We start from the raw sequence: 19716 nt of genomic DNA, 5'->3' as shown, positions 1-19716 counted from the left end.
ATCAAATGCCTTTTCGGCATCTATTACAGAAATAGAGCTGGTGACTTTTCAACCCCTCGGTTTTTGCAGTAGGAGTAATGTTCTTATCCCGTTATCTTTGCCTTCCCTACCTGGAATAAACCCAGTTTGGTCTGCATGGATCTAATCGGGCATCAGCTCTTTGAGTCTGGAGACTAAGACCTTTGCATACAGTTTTGTATCAGCATTGAACAGCGCTATTGGTCTATAACTAGAGCACAGAGTCGCACCTTTTCCCTATTTGACGTAGGCCTGCAGTGATTCCTTCCTCATCTCTTTTCCTTCTCCTAGCCCATTGATATATGAACATCATTGTGGTACTAATTGCTCTTTAACTGCTTGCCGACCAGCCGTCGTCATTATACTGCGGCAGGTCGGCACGATCCCGCGAGCCATCGTAGCTATACGTCGGCTCCTTTAAGCGGGATAGCTGCACTGTGGGGATACCGGCGCTCGTGACCGACGGTCGCGATGACCGCCGGCCACGAGCGATTGCAGGCACGAGAGGCAGAACAGGGACTTGTGTGTGTAAACACACAAAATCCCCATACTGTTCTGTGAGGAGAGACAGATCGTGAGTTCCTAAGAGCTTGGAATCACGATGTGTCATTTCCTCTAGGTCAATCCTCTCCCCCTGCAGTTAGAAACACACTGAGGGAACACAGTTAACCCCTTGATCGCCCCCTAGTGTTAACCCCTTCCCTGCCAGTGACATTTTTACAGTAATCAGTGCATTTTTATAGCACTGATTGCTGTATAAATGCCAATGGTCCCAAAAATGTGTCAAAAGTGTCTGATATAATGTCGCAGTCCCGATAAAAATCGCAGATCGCCGCCACTGCTAGTAAAAAAATAAATAATAAAAAAATGCTATAAATCTATCCCCTATTTTGTAGACACTATAACTTTTGCGCAAACCAATCAATATACGCTTATTGCGATTTTTTAATCAAAAATATGTAGAAGATTACATATCCGCCTAAACTGAGAAAAAATTTGCTTTTTTTTTTTAAAAATGGGGATATTTATTATAGCAAAAAGTACAAAATATTGTGTTTATTTCAAAATTGTCGCTCTTTTTTGTTTTGTAGCACAAAAAATAAAAACCGCAGAGATGATCAAATACCACCAAAAGAAAGCTCTATTGGTGGGAAAAAAAGGATGTCAGTTTTGTTTGAGTGCAGCGTTGCATGACCGTGCAATTGTCATTTAAAGCAACGTAGTGCCGAATCGCAAAAAATGGCCTTGTCATTCAGCAGCCAAATCTTCCGGGGCTGAAGTGGTTAAACTTTTTCTAATAGCGGAACGTGAACCTGTCAGGTCTTAGACTCTTCCCTGTCACTGTATTTTAGCATATGAAGTTTATCAATTTTTGTTGTCTTCAGCTTGCTATATTCTTTAGAAAGTGCACATCGTGTTAGAATTTGTTCTTTCTGTTCCAGCAGGGGGAGGGTAGTTTTGGTATACACTGTGTGATTGGAGGAAAGGCACCCACACCCCCCCTGCACATAGGCAGAAGAACTAAGATACTTGCAGAGCTGTGCTGTGAATAGACCAGCTCTCTGCTAATCGAACCCAGACAGGAGAGAGATAAAAAAACACTACAGATACCGTATATGTGCCTAGGTCAAATTTCATAAATTGGGTTTACATCCACTTTAAGTCTTTTAATTTATCACTTTTTAATACTAGAGCATGCTGTACCTCTTTATCTGCTATCCTTTTATGTAATTGTTCCAGCTCCTGTATTTCTGCTATTAACCTTCTCATGTTACTTGTCCTTTCTTTTTTTTAGCGCCTATAGAGAGCAATACGCCACTAAAGTAGGCCTTATGGGCCTCCCATATCATATCCTCTGACACCCCATGGGTTTCATTAAATGGGAATTATTTTTATTTTTTTATTTTATCTTCTACCTCTGTATCTTGTATCAGTTCCTCGTTTAACCTCTAGGTATTTGGCCTATTCTGGGTTTCTGTTAACTTTAGCTTCATTATTACTGGGGCATCATCCGATAATGACATTATTTCTGTAGATGATTTAACCACTGATTCCAACAATCTATGCTCCACCATTATTTAGTTCAGCTTTGAATATGTCCCATGCACTGGGGAGTGAAAAGAATAGTCTTTTATCCAAGGATGTTGGACTCTCCAAACATCCACTAACTGACATTAATACAGTTTCTTCTTTACCATCCTAAGTTGGTGATTTCCAGTCCCAAGTGCATGTGATGTGCTTATCCACCCATGGATCCATGCAGAAATTTAGGTCTTTTGCCAGGATTAATTTACCCTTCTTAACCACTTGCTGCCCGCCCACCGTCATATGACGGCGGGACGGTGCAGCTGTTATCCTGGGCCGCCGTCATATGACAGCGGCCCTTACAGGTCCCCCAGGGGGCGCGCGCCCGCCGTGTCACTCGGGTCCCGGGCACCCGCGATTGCCCGGTAACCGAGCAGGACCGTGGATCTGTGTGTGCAAACACACATATCCACGTCCTGTCAGATGGGAGGAGACCGATGGTGTGTTCCTTGTACAGAGGAACACCGATCGGTCTCCTCCCCTTGCGAGTCCCCTGCCCCCACAGTTAGAATCACTCCCTAGCAACACGATTAACTCTACAGCGCCCCCTCCTGGTTAACCCATTCATTGCCAGTCACATTTATACAGTAATCAATGCATTTTTATAGCACGGATCGCTGTATAAATGTGAATGGTCACAAAAATGTGTCCGATATGTCCGCCGCAATATCGCAGTCACAATAAAAAACGCAGATCGCCGCCATTACTAGTAAAAAAAAAAAATAATAATAAAAATGCTATAAATCTATCCCCTTATTTTGTAGACGCTACAACTTTTGCGCAAACCAATAAATATATGCTTATTGCGATATTTTTTACCAAAAATATGTAGAAGAATACATATCAGCCTAAACTGAGGAAAAAATTTGTTTAAAAAAAAAATTGGATATTTATTATAGCAAAAAGTAAAAAATATTGTGTTTTTCAAACTTGTCACTCTTGTTTTGTTTATAGCGCAAGAAATAAAAACCGCAGAGGTGATCAAATACCACCAAAAGAAAGCTCTATTAGTGGGGAAAAAATGATAAAAATTTAATTTGTGTACAGTGTTGTATGACCGCGCAATTGTTATTCAAAGTGCGACAGCGCTGAAAGCTGAAAATTGGCTTGGGCAGGAAGGGGGTGAAAATGCCCTGTATGGAAGTGGTTAAAGTCCATTAGCTTTCCCAGGACTTCTTTCAGGCAACCTGTCAGGTTTCTATTAGGACAATATATATTAGCCAGTGTACAGTGTCCCTGTAGTCTTCCCTTAAAAAATTGAAACCGTCCTTCAGGATCCACCTTCTTTTCTTCTGAAGAAAACTTTATTTCTCTGGCCATTCCTAATGCCACTCCTTTTGCCTTTTGCTCGTTTAGTTGTAGAGTCCCCCTAGTACCATGTCGGTGATGTTTTGAATACAATTTTATGTTTTTATCATGTGCTATATGTGTCTCCTGTAAAAAAATGACACTTGTGGAGTATCGTTTGATTCCTTTTAAGATCCTATGCCTTTATACTGGAATATTTAGGCCTTTTATATTATAGGTTAGGAAATTTAGTGTTGTCATGTTGTCTTTTCATCTCTTCTCTCCCCCTGCATCTCCCCTCCTCTGTCTACGCCTTAGTACGAACACAGAGTTTGGGAGAATTCTTTGGGACTAGGGGAGGGGGGTCAAACCTGAGACGAGGCGTGACAAGAAAGAAGGAGGTTTACAAACATTTGGTACAATATGTTCTTTCTCCTTGCCCATCCTTCCCATCCCCTCTTCCTCCCACCCTCCCCTCTCTAATACTAGTGATCTTATATATTAGAGCTTTATACCTGACCCTGGTCTTTGAGTAGACCATGGTTCTCTTCATTTGGGTCTTCTCTACCCATCTACTCTTTCTAATTTGGGTGGCGCTCTGTCTGGTGCACTTACTGGGCCCCCCCCTTCCATTTCAGGGTTAAAGCCGGAGCTCACCAGGTGCCCAGGTTTTCCATCCCTCTTACTTTTTTTTACCATATTCTTCTCACCGTTTCCCCATCTAAACCTTGTATGTCACTAGTCTACTACAGTGTCCCCTCCTGAGTGCCCCTGTCCTATTGTCTCTTTGATGTAACAATCTTTTTAGGGACCAATTGCCATTGGTCTTCTTCCAGTTGTAGTTTTTCTCTCCTTATCTCTGACCATCTGGGAACATCCAGGACAGGAAGCTCCAGTTTTTTGCAAAATCCTTGTAACTCTTCCAGGAATCTCTGGTTTGCCGAGAGACCATCCTCCTGGCCTACCAGACATGCAGGGAAACCCCAGTTGTACTGTATATCATATTTACGCATCTGTCCCAAGAGAGGTTTAAGATGCCTCCTTCTCGTTAATGTTTCATGTGATCTGAAGATTTGCACTTTCGTGTTTTAGGGGTGACTTTCCCCCATATTTGAGCTTTTCTTCATAGTAGTGAAACCTAACTATTATGTCTTTTGGGGTTTCCATTGCTATGCCTTGTGGTCTTCTAATCCTATACACTATTATTGGTCTGCCTTACAAAGGGTTCAACGTTGTTTTCATCATTTCTGTTAAGTCCTCTCCTTGCATCAATTCTGATAGGCCTCGGATTCTCAGGTTTTTCCTTCTGTTTCGATTTTCCTGGTCCTCTAATCTATATGCCATATTCCTTTGTTCAATTTGTAAGATTTGCATTTCATCTTTAAGTTAATTTATTGCTTGCGTGTGGGTGTCAAGTCTCCTTTCTTGTCTTCCACTCGTGTCAGTATCTGGCCCAGGATGCTATGTAGCGTTGCCATAATGGTTTTTAGGGAATTTTCTAATTTTGCAAACATTTCCGCCATTTCTAATTTTGTAGGCAATTGGGATTTTAGGCTTTGTTCTTCCATATCTCCTATTTTAGTGTCACTTTCAATCTATTCTCAACTGAATGAGCGTACTTGTGCCCACCAATAGCCTATTTTGTCTGCTTTTATTGTTTCCTATCACCTGTTTCACACGGGTTCCCAGCTATTTTCCCGTTGTGGACTTATTGTTACTCCCTTCTTGAGACATGTATTTATTATTATCCCTGGGCTTGCACTTATTTTCGGCGATTTTGTAGCTCCACTTCCTTTAACTGGTTCCCCTTCATGAATATTTTCCTTTTTTTTCCCCTTTTACTCTTGTTTACGCCCTTTAGGTGGGTAGCCCGCAATTTGGTTAATCCTTGTCCCTTTCAGTTTTCTTATGATTTGATTTTTATCTCCTCTTCCCCTGCCACAACCCTCTCTTTTTTCTACTTTATCTTATACCTTAATATAACTAACACTTGACCCCTTTAGAGCTTTATAGCCCTAGTTCCACCCCTCATTTGGTTGCTTCGGGCGGTTTTCCTGCTCCACAAGGCTCTCCCTATCATGTGTGAATGAAGCCTCTCATCAGATGTTTTATGCAGTCACAAATAAATGCTTTTTTTTGAAGGGAGAAATGAAAAATCAGTCCACACTTTATAAATAACAGCAAAGCGAATGAAGGTAAATGACTCCTGGTGAATGGGGGTCAAGTGAGGCTTTTATCTTTCCGGTGTCCAGGGGGTTTCCTTTGTTTATTTTTGCCCTATAGGACCTTCTGTTCTTTAGTACTCTGTGGCACCTCTTTTAGGTGGGGTCCACCCGACCCTCCGTGTGTGGCTGTTTGCTCCCGCTGCGGGCTCAACTGGTCTCTGCTGGGTCCTCTGTTGCTTTATCTGTGGCTGTGATTCTCCTGCTGGGACGTTCCTGCTCATTGAACTCTTCTGTGTCCTGCAGGCGACCCCGAGCCTCCGCCAGGTCCCGCCTAGCCCGGCCAAGCTCTGCCAAGTTCCTCCGAGTCTCGCCGACCTTCAGCCAAGCGTCCTTTCCGCGTCCAAATCCTGCCCGCTCCTCCTGGGACCGAATCAGGCTTCACTCGTTTCTGGACCCAGGCAGGAGCGTGACATTGTATGGCTGCACCTGCTCTCCTCCCCTCCCCCGTCGAGACTGGCCGCCACCTCGGAATTCCTAGCTGCCAGTGGACAGACACGTCCTTTACATGTCCGCTGCAAGATAGACGGGAGGGGAAGTGGGGATAGCGTGGGTAGTTTACTCGCTTCTACATGGGCTGGAAGGGTTCTCCTGGAGCTCCTAGTCGGCGCCATGTTCAGGCTCCTCCCCCCTTGAGCAGCAGGCGTAAAAATCTTAACAAATAGTTTACTGGGAAATGTTTATTTTATTGTGCTCAATGTAATAAATTAAAAAATGCTGAAAGTATAGCTAAAGGCAAAACTTGTTTAGCTTTGGACATAACGGAGATGAATTAGAACGCTTGTCCATTTTTATTGCTGTCTGTGTCCCCGTTAGGGAGATACACCCTCTCTATTTGTCCTGTTTACCATTATCTTTGAAAGTGAAGTAAAAGAAAATCTCAAATTTTGGGTTATCCTTTTTTCCCACAAATAGAGTTTTCTATTGGTAGTATTTGATCACATCTGCGTTTTTTATTTTTGCGCTATAAACAAAAAAAGAGCGACAATTTTGAAAAAAAACAAAATGATTTACTTTCTGCTATTTAACACACATCCAAAATTTATTTATTTTTTTTAAATCTAATTTCTTCAGTTTAGTCCAATATGTATTCTGTTACATATTTTTGGTAAAAAAAACCCCAATAAGTGTATATTGATTGGTTTGTGCAAAAGTTATAGCATCTACAAAATAGTGGATAGATTTAGGAACTTTTAACTTTTTTTTATTGTTTTTACTGGTAATGCCAGCGATCTCCGATTTTTAGCGGGACTGCGACATTGAGGCAGACAAATCTGACCCTAAGTGACACTTTTTGGGGACCTGTGACACCAATACAGTGATCACTGATAAATGTAAAAATGACACTGGCAGGGAAGGGGTTAACACTAGGGGGCGATCAAAGTGTTAACTGTGTTCCCTGTGTGGGAGATGGGCTCACTGGGACAACACAGAGATCACTGTTCCTGATCACTAGGAACAACAGATCTTCATGTTGTCCCCTGTCAGAACGGGGATCTGCTTTGTTTACATAGGCAGATCCCCATTCTGCTTCTCTGTCCTGCGATCGCGGGTGGCGGACATCAAGTTCCATCGGACCCATGCACCCGCTCCTCCGGCGTGCAGCGGGTGTGTGCACCCACACTATCTCATGCACGGACCGACGTACAGGTAAGTCGGATTGCACAGCCGGGCCGCCTTGCCGCAGTATATCTGCGGAAGGCGGTAGGCAAGTGGTTAAACACTTTTGCTTTTTTGGTTCAATAGACTGCAATGGAGAATCTGCAGAAAGGCATGTGGTGCGTTTTTACTGTGATTTTGCTACGATTGCATTTTCTAATCTGCAACATATTGGCCTAAAAAAAAAGCATAGAAAAATGCAAAACGCAAATTGTGGCAAAATCGCACGTGCACAAACATAAAACGCACAGCAAAAAGCACCGCAGAAATGAATCAAAAGCAAACTGCATACGTGTGAACCAAGCCCTACTCTATCCAAAATGTAAACAAACGTTTTACCTACCTATAGTTCTACTTGAAGGCTTAATTTCATCAAATAATGACAAAGTAAACAAATCCATAGCAGAAATGTAAAAACTTCACTGGTTCATAGGCGAGCGCTGAACTGGTTAATGGTATTTCTGTGTTCAGGGTTTACATCTGCATATTGCATGGAAAGCCAAACGGCAGATCTACCGGATTAAGCCGGGACAGGAAGTGGCTGCTGTGCTCTCTTGTCATGGCAACTCGAGAAGCTGCTGCTTGTTCTGTGCGCGGAACTGGAAGATGGGTGTGAGGTTTCCGGGGGAAGGGAAAAGTGGTGCACCCATAGAGGATACCAGAGTACAACGTGACTGCCAGGACACAGGTGAGGGGAGAGAGTGAATGTCAGAGGACGACGCACAGAGACAGGACGACTGCTGAGTGCTAGAGAGGGAGTGCTGAGAGAGAAAGGGGACATTAGGTAACAGTGATATAGACTGCTGGGAGAAGGAGAGACCTCCGAGGGAGACTCAGAAAGGTCTGCTAAATGACAGCTGAATGAAGAGTGCAGAGAGACAGCAAACTCTTCATTCTTTTACAGAAAGAGCTACCATAACGTGTGTGTGATGTTCTACATACAGTGCTCAGATGAGATCCACTTTACTCAGGCAGAAAACACAAGTTTCCTATGACAACATTACCAGAAATATGGGAACAGGTATACGATTCTCTACAGTAGTCTGCCCCTTTCATCCCTCCACACAGCAGTCACATTGTCCCCTCAGTCTCTCTTTCACTCTGGAGTCTATCTCTCTTTCTAGTAGTCTGTATGTGTAGTTGTCACTCTCAGGCAGGGGTCGGTAGCCCATCAATCGTGGGTAGGTGAGGGTTAGACCACAATCCTTACTTGCCGACCCCCAGTAATGGTGGCATTTACTGGTACCGATCCCCTTTCCTCCTGCAGCTGCTGAAAGCTGCCTCTCTTCTTCTCCCTCTTGCCAGCGGCTGCAGGATTAAAGTGGATTGGTACCAGTAAATGCCACCCCTCCTGTCCCTGCTTCTCTTCTTTCAGCTGCTTGGCCCCCCTGTGTGCTCCCATGGTTCCCCCCCCCCCTCCTCCCCCCGCAGCGCTGTCAGCTTCCCCTCCTATTTTCACCCGCCGGCTGCAGGGGATGTTTTAGGATTGGGAGCGGGGGAAGGTGCCAGTAAATATGTAATTTACCTACCTTTACTTTTCTGGATGAACACAGTGAGTGATTGGTACTGATCCCTCCTGTGTCCATTAATAACGGAAGCACAGTGAACTGTGTTTTCTATGCTTCAGTTTGTGAATAAACAGTAAGCCGCTCAGCCCAGAGCACTTCCCTTTTATTCACTGTCCAGTGAAGCTGAGGCTGCAGAGAAAGGGACTTGGGAATCTCTGTCCTCGGCCCCTTTCTCTGTCTCAAAAGCGAGACATAAGAGCTCTGTTTAAACCCATGATATTTCACCATAACCTCCCAACGGTATAGAACTATGATAAAAAAATATTGTAAAAATAATTTAAAAAATAAATTTTCTTTATTGTACATCAAAGGACACAAAGCCTCAAGTAATTACTTATTGGGTTATAGCTACCTTCAGGTGTTGACACTGGCAATCAATAAAGGAATTTGACTCCCCTATATAACCCCTCCTTCTTCCAGGAGTCCTCAGTTTTTTTATCTAAAGGTGTTGTCACGAGTGAAAATGTGCTCTGTGGAGCTCCAAGAGGGATCCATGCTGGATTTAAAAAGCCTCCACAAACAGATCCATCTGCGGCTCCGAGATGGTACTGGGCCTCGCATAGAAGAACGAGGTTTTGCCTGTAATGCTCCTCTTTGAGGGCTGGACCCTAGGAACCAGGACTCTTTTTTTGGTCTTGCTACATTACCTAAAGTTGTCCTGAGGGGTGCTATACATGGTCCAAAGGAGTGGAACCCCTATAAAATGGGCCCCAGTCTTTGAAGGTTTAACCACGCTGCCTGCCGTGATGGGTGAAGTTTGGATCTTTCTGTTTACAGCAGTATCCTGCAGCGAGGAAAAGGTAAGAGAAAAGCATAGGAACTGCAAAGTCTACCTATGACTTTTCTTTAAGATATATTGTAATGCCTTGTGTACTCCTCTAGAGGGAGTTTAAAAAAAAAAAAAATTGTAAATGCCTGTTTTCTTGCCACCTGGTAGGTTCCCACTCTCTCAATTATAATTATTATCATCTTTAGTCTTTTTCCTCCCTCTCTCCCCTCTTTTTTCTCGTTTGGGTCCGCTGGGCGCTGTAGTTCTGCGCCTTGCCTCTTCCATCATGGCGGCCGGCTCAGACTCACAGCACCAGGAAGTGACACAGCCGCAATCCTCTTTCGCCAGCATCCAAAATGGTGTCGGACGCTGCAGATCACTACGGCGCATGCGCGGCCGTGATGTCAGCGCCGCAGCGATGGCGGTGTATTTAAAAACGGTATTTGCCATTTAGCATGTCGTTTGGAGGGTAAAAGACCACCAATCCTGCTCTATTCATTGCTGCCTTGCTGGTCCACTCTGCTCCTGCTACTAGTAAGTGTATCTCTCGCTCTCTCTCTTTCCAGCACTGGCTGCAAAAAAAAAAAAATATATAATATATATGTAAAAATAAAAAAAAGGGGAATTCTTTTTCCTTTTTTTTTTTTTCTCTCCTCGCCTCGAGATGAGCAGTGTATCCGTCCTGCCGGCAATACCTGCTGGGTCTGCGGAACGCAAGCGTTACCTGGGAAATTGGTATGCCAAACATGCTTCAGAGAGGCAACCCGTGATAAAGAAGCTGACGCAAGGGAAGCATCCAACATAATAAGAGAATCAGTAAAAGAATCTATTATGCAGGTGGCAGCATCCGAATCAATTAGACAATCTACTTCGGCCTCAACTTCTTACGAACCTCAAGACCAAGAAGATTCACCAGAGGAGGATGAAGTCCTAATACTCACTTCCTTTGACTTCGCACTGTTAGACCCTTTTGCAAGATCAGTAAAGGAGGTGATCAGATGGGAAGAAGAAAAGGACGCTCCTTGTAAACTAAGGAAATACTTTCCTAACCTAAAAAAAGATCCTGAAACCTTTCCATTTATTGATGAACTCGAAGAACTAATAAAGGACGAGTGGCAAAAGCCAGATAAAAAATCTGGTCTAAACAATAGGCTAGCCAAGCTTTACCCACTGAGGGAACCAATGGTAATTCCTCTCATCTCAGCACCTGTGGTGGATTCCTCATTAATGCGCCTGGCGCGACATGTAACTTTACCAATCGAGGATGCTGTCACCTTCAGAGACGTAATGGATCGAAAGATAGACCTCGACCTTAAAAAAGCCTATTCAGCGGCAGGAGGGGCCTGCAGGCCGACAGTTACACTGGCAGCAGTCAGCAGAGCCATCACTAGGCTGGACATCTAACATCGAAAAATTATTGCTAGAAGCAGCAGACCAGGAGAAAATCACATCTGCTTTACAGGAACTCAGCTTGGCAGGAGACTTTGTGGCAAAAGCATCGGTGGATATCATAAGATCCTCAGCGAGAGCAATGTTGGCAGCAGTAACGTCCAGAAGAGCGTTGCGTCCAGAAGAGCGTTGTGGCTAAAGCCCTGGGTCGCAGGTGCGACTTAAAAATCCAGTTGGTGTAGAATCCCATAAGACAGTACAGACCTATTCGGGCCTAAGCTAGATTCTGCAATCTCGAAAGTTACTGGAGGTAAATTGGGTCTCATCCCCTCTGATAGAAGACCTAAACAACAGAAAAACCCACCGTTTAGATGTCATCTGCCCGAAAGGTATCGAGAAGCAAGGTCCTATAGGCCAGGGAAACAATTTAAACGGAATTGGCAAAATCCACAACCGTCTTTTGTGAGGGTGCAGAAGCCCAAAACCCCCTACTCGGGGGATCAACAAAAATCATTTTGATGGCACGCAAGCCCAACCCGCAATAGTGGGAGCGAGGTTGAGGCTATTTGCTCATGTATGGATAGACCTTATAAGAGACCCCTGGATGATATCCACCATCCAAGAGGGTCACAGATGGACATTCAAACACAAGCCGCCCAGAGAGCTCTACAGAGTTACCAGACTACCATCCTCCCTCCTGAAATGAAAACTTCTAACCAAGTATATCCTGGAATTACTACAAAAACAGGCAATAGTAGAGGTCCCACGGGAACAGAAAGGCACAGGATTCTATTTTCCTCTTTTTAGTAACAAAAAAGACAGGAGATTTGAAGCCGGTACTCGATTTAAAAAGCCTCAACGAAACGATTCTAGTCGAATCCTTCAAGCTGGAAAGCCTTCAATCAGTACTACTAGCAGTAGGGACAAAAGATTGGATGCTCTCGGTCAATTTGTCCAACGCCTATTTGCATATTCCCGTGCACCAAACCTTCCAGAAGTACCTACGCTTCGCAATAGGCCACCAGCACTTTCAGTTTCAGAGCCTCCCGTTTGCAATATCAACGGCCCCCAGGACCTTTACAAAGGTCTTGCTACCAGTAATAGCGCAGCTGAGAGAGAAAGGATTGAGACTCCTAGCCGACAGCCAACAAACTCTGCTTCTACATCGAACATTACTAATCTCTACACTCCAACGGTTTGGCTGGATAATGAATTGGAAAAAAAGCAACCTGGTTCCGGCACAAAGAATCATTTCCCTAGGTGCCGAGATAGACACCAGTTCCAACACAGTCGGTCTTCCCCAAGCGAAAATAGAACCGCTGGTTCAGAAAATAAAGAAGCTCCTGGCAGCAGAGTACCTATTGGCCAGAACGTGTCTAAGGCCCCTTTCACACTGGAGCGGTTTTCAGGCGGTATTGCGCTAAAAATACTGCCTGAAAACCGCCCCTAAACAGCCTCTTCTGTTTGTTCAGTGTGAAAGCCCGAGGGCTTTCACACTGAAGCGGTGCGCTCGCAGGACGGTAAAAAAAGTCCTGCTAGCCGCTTCTTTGGAGCGGGGAAGGAGCGGTGTATTCACCGCTCCTAAACCGCTCCTGCCCATTGAAATCAATGGGACAGCGCGGCTATACCGCGGTAATACCGCGGCTATAGCCGCGCTGTACGAGCGGATTTAACCCTTTTTCGGCCGCCAGCGGGGGTTAAAACCGAACCGCTAGCGGCCGAATACCACTGCAAGAACGATGGTACAGCAGCGCTAAAAATAGCGCTGTTGTACCGCCGACGCCCCCACCGCCGCAGTGTGAAAGGGGCCTTAGTATCCTGGGTTCAATGTCTTCCACCTTTTTAATGGTCCAGTGGTCCCAATGGAACTCAAGAACATTCCAAAATTTGTTCCTAAGACAGTGGAGCGGGTCATCAATGAACCAGCGGATCATGACCCGGCAGTGAAGAAGTCTGAATGGTGGTGGACTCGAATCAGCAACCTAACACGCAGTTGTCATAGTACCGCAACTACCGGAGATAATCACCGCAGATGCCATGGTGGGGGGCACAACAAGGGGCGTAGGGTCGTTGGTCCTTTCACCCACAAGGTATAGTTTCAAACATTCTGGAACTCAGGGCCGCCTGGCAAGCTCTACTAACATTTGGTCCACTTCTTACTGGGAGAAACGTTCTCCTACGCATGGACAACACGGTGGCTGTCAATTACATTCACAGACAAGGAGGTACCCGGAGCAACACTCTCACGGAGGAAGTTCCCCCTATAATCGAATGGGCTCAAGTTCATCTGACGGATCTCAAGGCAATATACGTCCCGGCAGTACAGAACCAACTCGCAGACAACCTGAGCCGAATATTTATATCAAACAACGAGTGGTCCCTCAATCCTCAAGTATTTGCTCTTCTTACTCGCAAATGGGGATCCCCGATATGGATCTGGCTGTAACTCCACAGATCAGCAAATGTTCCCGGTTCCTATCGAGAACCACTTATCTAACGGCGGCAGGGATCGACTGTCTTCATCACCCATGGAGTTTCCACTTAGGATATATTTTCCCTCCGATTTCCCCTAATAGCCAGATTTCTGGCCAGGCTGAGGAGATCGACATCCATAGTCATAGCAGTGTTACCGTTCTGGCCGAGGAGGCCATGGTTTGCGACCATCCTACAGCTAAACACAGAAGAGCCGTTTCCGCTCCCAGTGACCCCAGATTTGCTCTCACAAGGCCAATTCCTTCACCCAACACCGGAACGGTTACACCTAACGGCCTATGGGTAAAAAGTGAACACACTTCAACAAGCCAGAAAATAGACAATGAACAACACATATAGCAAAATCTGGGAAAAATTCACTGCATTTTCGCAGCAACAGTCTTGGAACCTACTCTCTCCTTCAGTCTCTCAAGTCCTAGAGTTCCTACAACTAGGACTGGACAAAGGACTAGCCTCAAGCACTCTCAAAGTCCAGGTCTCTGCAATGACGGGAACCAAATGGGCACTGGATCCGCTCATAATCCAATTTCAGAAAGCATGCCTGAAAATAAAGCCACCAAGAAAACCAACCTTTCCGACTCGGGACCTATCGATTGTGCTAGCGGCTCTGTCAAGAGAACCCTTCTTCCCTCTAGAATCAGTATCCTTATGGGATCTAACATTTAAATTATCTTTCCTGGTCGCAATATCGCCAAAAGAGTTTCTGAGTTACAAGCTCTGCTAATCAAAGAACCGCATCTGTTTTTTTTCCCGGATAGAGTTGTTCTCAGATCAGTTTATACCTAAGGTAGCATCTACCTTCCACTTCAACTCGGAAATCAATCTTCCAGTTTTTCTTACTAGTGAAGGGGAACCACATCCATTGGACATTAAATCTGTTATCTCTACCTATTTAGAAGCTACCAAACAATTCAGAAAGACTGAAAACCTTCTGGTCATACCGCATGGCGCAAGAAAAAGCCAGGCGGCCTCCTCCAAGAACAATAGCTTCTTGGCTAGTAAAAACCATCAAAAGAGCATACCAAATTCGGCTACTCCCAATACAGGATGGACTAAAAGGCCCACACGACTAGAGCGGTAGCGACCTCCTGGGCAGCGTACTGTAGAGTGTCCTCAGAAACCATTTTGCAAGGCAGCAACATGGTCTTCCAAAAACACTTTCATATCGCACTACAGAATAGACCCAGCTCAATTATCTACAGTTGAGTTCGGGAGATCAATCATTCAGACTAATTCTTCTATACCCTGTATTTGAGCAAATAAAATCTTCTGAAAGCACCCACCCATGTAGCGAGTTATTTCCCAATGTGTGTGCTGCCATGATGCATCAGGAAAACGGAAAATTGTATACATTTCCGTAATTTTCCTTTCTTGACGAATCCCATGGCAGCACACAGAATCCCACCCTTCTAAGGTGATAGTTACTGAGAATGCAACGGTGGACGACTCCTTCAAATCTTATAGCTAACCAGTCCTATCAGGTTGTGGAGGCGGAGTCACAACCCAATGTGTGTGTGTGTGCTGCCATGGGATGCGTCAGGAAAGGAAAATTACGGAAAGGTATGTATACAATTTTCCGTTTTTCCTACTATTGTTCAAATAAATAGAACAAACTTAGAGGGCCTCTGCTTTTGTGCTTTGCACTATGGCTTCAAGGCTTACTACTAGAGTACTAACCACCCCCCAGGCGCTGGGAACTCCAGTCATGCCTCCACATTGTCCTCCTCTCTGGGGATACCTGGCATGGCAAGCCAGAGTGAGCCGTTAGAACCGGCTGGTGGTGCTACTGCTTGTCACACTTCAGCCCCTGTATATGGGACTGAGATTGTATTTTCCTCTGCCGTGCAAGGCTTAGAGGAAGTTTTAGCCGCTTTAATCACATCCTTCATTGAAGGGGATAGAAAGCGTGCTAGATCCATCTCTCCAACTCCAGACCCTTAACAGGGGAACAGTGGGGACAGGATGAGGTATTATCTTCAAACGATCGGGAAAAACAAACCGATTATTCCTTTGCAGAGGAAACAGCTGATGTTCCAGCTTTACAATCTAGGGTACAAATCCTTACGGACTTTGTGCGTTCCACTTTAATGCCACCCCTAACAGAGTCAGCTGAAAGTCTGGTTCCTTCTTTGGGTCCTTTAAAACCTTCACAACCAGGGCATGTGTTTCCAGTCCACACATTACTAGAGAAGCTTATTTTCCGAAGGCATCCATCCGGATAAGCATTTTCTCCCTCCAAAGAGTTTTCTCAGCTCTCTATCCTATGGAGGAAATATTCACCATAATGGAGAGTTCCAGCAGTAGATGCTGCGATTTCCAGTATGAATAAGAGTTTATCTTGTCCAGTGGACAATACACAAATCCTAAAGGATCCAACAAGTTTGAATTCCCGTTAAAATCTTCCTTTTCCTTTAGCAAGTTCTGTAGCTCAGCCTGCAATTGCAGCCATAGGCATCTGTCAGTCCTTAAAGGACCAGTTCACAGATGCTCTTAACGAGCTCCCTGCACAACAGGCCCATGAGTTGCCTGAATTACAAGAGCATATGTTTGCCATAGATCAGTGGTTCTTAACTCCTGTCCTCAGGACCCACTAACAGGCCAGATTTTAGTATTACCTTGGGGAGATACAGACTAGAATACTGCAATTAGTGAGCAGCAAATTACATCACCTGTGATGTTTTTCAGTTATCGTGCAAACCTGGCCTGTTAGTGGGTCCTGAGGACAGGAGTTGAGAACCACTGCCATAGATGCTATGAAAGACTCTATTTACCAGGCGTCTCATCTGGTCCTTGTGTTAGCACACATGCGGAAGGGTGGGTCTGCTAAAGCACCCTGCAAACAGCTTCTGTCTAGCTTCCCATTTTATGGGGAGCGATGATTTGGATAAATACATCCAAACAAATTTCCAGTGGAAAGAGTACTTTTTTTGCCAGTCTAAGAAAGCTTAAATGTCCTTCGTTCACTCTCTTTCCTGCGCCAAGTGCTTCCACCTCTAGGCAGTGGCGATGGCTTCCATCGTCAAATTCCAGAGGAAAATCGCATGGTCAGACTCATGGAAGACCTGGAGCCGCAAAACTGCAAAGCAGAACATGAACAGGCATCACCGCTCAGGAAAATGGGAGGAAGGCTTCTGCATTGCACGGAGGTCTGACTAATGGAAACTTGGGACAGATGGGCTCACTCTAGGATACAACCTAGAGTATCAGGAGTTTCCACCATCTCATGTGATAAGATCAAATGTTCCCATTCTGGATCTAAAAAATCTGCATCGATTCCTGAGAATTCGCTCCTTTCTCATGGAGTCGATCAGGTCAGTGGTCTCCATCCTACTGGAGGAAGAACTTTTGGCATCCATCGACATCAGGGATGCATACCTGCATGTCCCTATATTTCCTGCTCAACAAAGGTTTCTGTGATTCAAGGTAGAACAGCACTTTCAGTTTGCGGCTTTCCCTCTGGGCTAGCCACAACACCACGGGTATTCACAAATACTGGCCCCACCTCTAGCCAGGTTGAGGGCACAGGGCATAACAGTGTTGGCGTACCTAGACGATCTATTATTATAGTCCAGTCAATGACCCGCTTAAAGCAAAGCTTTCACATTTCAACCAGTTACCTGGAAAATCTCGGTTGGATGCTCAACCTAGAGAAGTCTTCCTTAAAACCAGTAAGAAGGCTGGATTACTTAGGTATGATCGTAGATACAGTCCTGAAAGGGGTGTCCTGTCTCCAGCAAAGATCAGCTTCATACAAGAGCTGGTACGGATGGTCAGGTCAAAACAAATCCTTCAATTCACCTTTGCATGAGGTTAGGAAGATGGTAGCTTCAATCAAAGCAGTCCCTTATGCCCAGTTCTGTTCAAGACTGTTGCAAAACAGAATCCTCTCGGCCTGGAACAAGACGATCCAAGCTTTGGGCTTATCTATGCAGGCTGACCCCAAAACCTCAGTTGGTGGTTACGAGGCGAGAATTTACTGAAAGAGAAATCCTTCGGTCCAATAATCTGGAAAATAGTAACGTCAGATGCCAGCCTCTCAGACTGGGAAGCGGTACTAGAAAGACAACTGTCCAGAGACCGTGATCAAATTCAAAGAGCCCTGCCATCAATATCCTAGAGATTGGGGTAGTGCAGCTGGCTCTGGAAACCTGGACCTCCAGGTTAGAGAATTGTTCTGTCCGGATTCAATCCGACCATGCCACAACTGTGGCCTATATCAATCACCAAGGGGGCACCTAGAGTCTCTCAGTTCAGAGAGAGGTGAACCATATCCTTACTTGGGCAGTAGGAATGTCCCATCCCTATGGGCAGCTTTCAATCCGGGATTAGAAAATTGGCTGTCGGACTATCTAAGTCGCCAGCAGTTATTCCCAGAGGAATGGTCTCTTCACCCGAAGTGTTCGGGCTGTTTGCCAAGGATGGGGGACTCCGGACATAGATCTTCTAGCCTCCAGATTCAACATGAAGTTAAACAACTTTGTATCCAGGACAAGGGATCCACTCGCATACAAAACATATGCGCCGGTAACCCTGTGGGATCAGTTTACATTGATCTATGCATTCTCCCGATTCAGTTGCTACCTCGACTTCCTTGCAGGTTCAAACTGGAAAGAAAGATGGTAATTCTGGTAGCTCCAGCAGGGCCCAGAAGTTCATGGTATGCAGGAGTCATAAAGATGGCAGTGGAGGGTCCTTGGCCTCTCCCAGGAGGGGTTACAAGGGCCAGACCTGCTCTCACGGGGGGGGCGATATTCCATCCTACTTTACGAACGCTTAATTTAACGGCTTGGCTAGTGAAACCCACATTCTGAAACGTGGATTTCCAGGTCAGTTATCTCGACTTTATTCAGCGCAAGGAAGCCAGCTTCCAGAGCTATATTCTAGAGTTTGGAAAACTTACGTTTCCTGGTGTAAAACCAAGAGTTGGCACCCTTGGAGATATATTATAGGCAGAATTCTTGCCTTTCTAATATTGGACGTAGGGATGAAGTTGGCCTTAAGTATTATTAAGGGCCAGGTCTCAGCCTTATCTGGTTTATATCAAAGACCGCTTGCTACGCATGCTCTAGTCTGGTGTTTTTTCTTGCAGGGAGTGATGCGGATTAATCCCCTAGTTTAATCACCCTTAAAATCCTTGGGACTTGAATTTAGATTGTCAGTGTTACAAACAGCCATTTTGAACCTTTACAGCATTTTCTGCTGGTCCCCCTGACTAGGAAGCTGATATTTTTTTATTGGTCTCCTCAGCTTGGAGGGTATCAGATTTGGCTGCTCTTTCTTGAAAGGAGCCGTATTTGAATGTTTACGAGGACAGAGTGGCGTTACGCCCTCGTACAGGCTTTTTGCCAAAAGTGATTTCAGACCTTCGTCGGAATGAAGACATTGTCCTGCCATCATTTTTCCCAAGACCATGTTTCAGGGAAGATAAATCACTCCATTGTCTTGATATAGTAAGAGCAGTGAAAATTTATTTAAAGAAGACTGCTCGGATTTGTAAGACTGATGTCTTATTTATTCTGCCAGAGGATCCTAAGAAAGGACAGGCAGCGTCAAAATCCACTGTTGCTAAGTGGATTTGGCAAGTTATAATTTAAACTTATGATTAAGGGTTTAGATTCCCCTATTTGGGTTAAGGCGCACTCTACCAAAGCGGCTAGTGTTTCTTGGGCAGTGTGTGACCAGGCCTCCTTTACTCAGATCTGCAAGGCCACAACTTGGTCTTCGGTCCATACATTCACACATTTTTATCAAGTGGATGTAAGAGAGAATGAGGATATCGCCTTTGGGCGCTGTATGCTGCAGGCAGCAGTATAAACCCTCAGGTCTGTGGGTACCTTATAGGCTGTGTCTCCCTCCCCTCAAGTGGTATTGCTTTGGGACATCCCAATAAGTAATTACTTGAGGCTCTGTGTCCTATGATATACGATAAAGAAAATAGGATTTTTTATAACAGCTTACCTGTAAAATCCTTTTCTTACACAGAGGTCCCTCCCTTCTGTCTCACGGAGTATAACTATATTGCTTGGCTACAAAAACTGAGGACTCCTGGAAGTAGGAGGGGCTATATAGGGGCGTCAACTTCCTTTATTGATTGCCAGTGTCAACACCTGAAGGTAGCTATAACCCAATAAGTAATTACTTGAGGCTCTGTGTCCTATGATGTACTCCAAGAAAAGGATTTTACAGGTAAGCTGTTATAAAAAATCCTATTATTAAAAACAAAATA

The 19716-nt window shown here is 44.9% G+C and overlaps 1 protein-coding gene across 3 annotated transcripts in view; it reads left to right on the top strand.

The window, feature by feature from the left end:
- The first annotated feature begins 7804 nt into the window (after positions 1–7804).
- Positions 7805–19716, top strand: part of AGK (acylglycerol kinase) — a 130086-nt gene continuing 118174 nt past the window's right edge. For 2 of the 3 annotated variants that reach the window (XM_073621828.1, XM_073621830.1), the window contains exon 1: positions 7805–7959. The gene's annotated coding sequence lies outside the window, so the exon portion shown is untranslated. The other variant, XM_073621829.1, reaches the window with a different exon arrangement.

Source organism: Aquarana catesbeiana, linkage group LG03, assembly GCF_042186555.1.
Source record: "Aquarana catesbeiana isolate 2022-GZ linkage group LG03, ASM4218655v1, whole genome shotgun sequence".
NCBI lineage: Eukaryota > Metazoa > Chordata > Amphibia > Anura > Ranidae > Aquarana > Aquarana catesbeiana.
This window is presented reverse-complemented; position numbering and strand designations above follow the sequence as displayed.